Source organism: Copadichromis virginalis, linkage group LG11 (genome assembly GCF_057382275.1).
Source record: "Copadichromis virginalis isolate Kocher_CV1m ecotype Utaka linkage group LG11, C_Virginalis_male_GT1.1, whole genome shotgun sequence".
Classification (NCBI taxonomy): domain Eukaryota; kingdom Metazoa; phylum Chordata; class Actinopteri; order Cichliformes; family Cichlidae; genus Copadichromis; species Copadichromis virginalis.
This window is the reverse complement of record NC_140628.1, coordinates 14,877,401-14,880,645: the sequence shown is the minus strand read 5'-3', so window position 1 is coordinate 14,880,645 and position 3,245 is coordinate 14,877,401.

Sequence of the window (3,245 nt, the reverse complement as noted above, 5' to 3'; positions counted from 1 at the left end):
TTCTTTCTCTCCCCCTCTTTCTTTCATTCTTTCCCCCTGTCCTATCCCACAGTCATGTCTGTCCCGTTTGCAACTGAAAATAAAATAAATTCATAATTATAATAAAGGTCAATCAAATGGACCAATATGATGATCCACTTAAAATAAATCCTCTTGGCATCTTTCTTGGCCTCAAGACAACAATTCTGATGGCTATAGATCCAAACGGGACACAAAAAAAAAGAAAAAGAAAAAAAAGAAAATTGAAAAAAATTGTATTGTTCGATACATATGCGTACCGAACCGAAAGCACTGTATCGAACGGTTCAATATCGATAAGAATATCGTTGCACCCCTAATATATATATATATATATATATATATATATATATATATATATATATATATATATAATCAAGGATATACATATATATATATATATGTCTATTTACACACACACACACACGTATAGAAATGTCTCCCTCTGTCCCTCTGACGAAGCAATCCTTTTTCTTTTCCTGAAACTGCAGATTTCAATTTGACAAAAAGTAATTCTGAAATAAAACTGCAAACTTAATGTTTCTAATTTGAAGCAAGCAAAATCATAGCTGTTCATCCCAGCTGGCAAATAATTCAAAAGCAAACAAACTGTATTAAACTAATAAAGGTTGAGATCATAAATGTCAAGATTCAACTTTCAGAATTAACTCAAAAAGAATCTGTATCAATACTAGAAATGAATCAAACAAAAGCATGATTTAATTTAACAATCAATTCAATGGTAGTTATCTCAGAATCAAACAAAGCAAACATGACAATGAATTTAGGAATTGACTCACTCAGTTAACTACATATTAAACAGATAAGAGTCAATCAAAGAAAACCATTAGAGTAAAACAGAATAGCAATTAACTGTTAATGGTTATCAATTAAATCAATTATAAGATCAGGCTAAGATCAAATGTAAAAGCGAAACAACTAACCCCAAGACCACTTACTTGTCATCAACCAGTAAAAGAAAATAATCTTATGATCACCTACTCTATTAATAAGATCAACTGAAAGGATCAGAAACAAATACAGTTAAATCTATAGCTGTCAGTTGATTACTGACTGATAACAAAATCAATTGAAACCAATCAATATTCCAAGACAGGCAAAAACACAAAAAACAGTTAACTTTTTAGCTGTTTCCCGATATCAGAGATCAACTTAAGAGAGAATCAGAATACAAAACCAATTATGAGTTAACTTCTACTGGTATTAACTGATAACAACTGATGGCAAATCAATAGAAGAATCAGAACACAAAATGAACATAAATCAAATACCAGTTAGTTCTATAGCTGCCAACTGATAACAGAAAACAAAAATGTAAAGGAAACTCAGAATACAGTCAAATAGCAGTTACAGTAACTCTGTATGTATTAAATGATAACAACTAATAACAAATCTTACCCATGCGCTCCAGAAAAAAACTACACTGAGAGCTCTCACAACTCACTCACCCACTCACGCACACACGCGCGCGCGCGCGCGCGCACACACACACACACACACACACACACACACACACACACTGAAAAAATCAGGTTGGGGTCACCAGTTTGTCGTGTACAAATTTTTTCAGAAGGAAGTACTGGAGAAATATCTGTCGTTTAAAAGATTTAATTTGCTTTGGCAGTTGAAATTACAAGTTTCAGTGCTGGACCTCTGTGTGAAATCAACCATCTGTCTTCACACAAAGCATGACCCTCATTGCAGTTTTTGTACTGCGACAATAGCAAATGATTATTATGGCTATCTTCTTCCAGAAGCAACGTGGCAGTCATGCTGTTTCCTTACAAATCCTCTCTGTTCACGTCCGCTTCTTGTCAGCCTTCTATCTGCTCCTTTTTCCTGGAATCAAAAAGACAGGCATAATAAAGGCTCTCCCTGCCCAGCCTTTATTATTTAATATTACTGATTCTAATATCTAGTTCAGGACATTCGTTTGGACTCCGTTGGCCCAGAGAATGGCCCAAGTGTGATATGTAAGCATGCTGCAAATTCCTCTACACTACTGTGTCAACCCCCAATATGTCAGCCAACTCATAACGCTAGACGAAGCTTTTGACCCTAAAGACACATTTATGAAACCACTGCCTTGTGTACACAAAAAAATGAAAACTGCTTTTTAAAATCATTTTCAACCCTAACAAAATACACAGTAATTTTCCCCTTTCCAAAACCTTTGAGTGCCCTTTGTAGTCGACAGCTGGATTTTGTTGTGGATTTTTTTGCGACATATATACCTGTATACACTGGACATATACTCACATATATACTATGTAATCATATATGCTCGTATACACCATATATGCCTACACTGGAGTGTATAATGGAATCACTGTGATAAGCATTTAACCTACATGATTGAATCACAAGAGCCATGTATTTAGGTCAAATATTATCTACAATTATATTGATGAAGCTCGTATCACTTGTTTTGTTTATTTTTTTATTCTTTCATAATCACATGTTGATTAATACTGTTTGAAATGTAGTAATTAGGATAAATAATGGGAATAGTGCTTGGATAGTTGTGTAACACAAGTGTCAGAAATGAAAAACGAACAACGTGACTCAACAACATAGTACCTTTTAATGCTGTCAGAGGATGAGGTGGAGGATGGTCACACCTCTGAGCTTTCTCAGAGGAGGACAGCTTTTGAGGACCCTGAGCAGAGACAGTGTGACAGCGCCTAACATCCATAAGAAGAGGAACTGTCTAATATAGGAGACACAAGATTGTAGCCATTACAATATCATCTCGAAGGAGATAAAGAAAGCTTTTTAGTTGAATACACACAGTTTGATTCGTTTTTTATCCAGTTGATTTATGCAATTTATGTAAATCTAGACGTCTCCTGTCTTTATCACTTTTCTTTCAGCTATAATGAAATTGCGTTGATAATTTTCTAGGATGAAACATAAAAACAGGACAAGCAGTCCATCGAAGTAACAAATGATCTCTTGATGGGGGGAGGAGAATAGAGCCCCTTCAAAAGTCAGAACTCTAAAACAGAATGCATGTTGCAGGCTGCCATGGATAGGAGATCTCCTTTTCCCCTCACAGGCTGGTGTCCAGTATGATAGCTGAGAAACCAAATCCCACAACTTCACAGCCCTACTTCTTGTCCATAATGGACTTCGGGCGTCATCATTTTGACTCTGATCAGGCTGCTCAAAACCTGGTGTGTCCTTCATCTGAACTCTCACCTTCT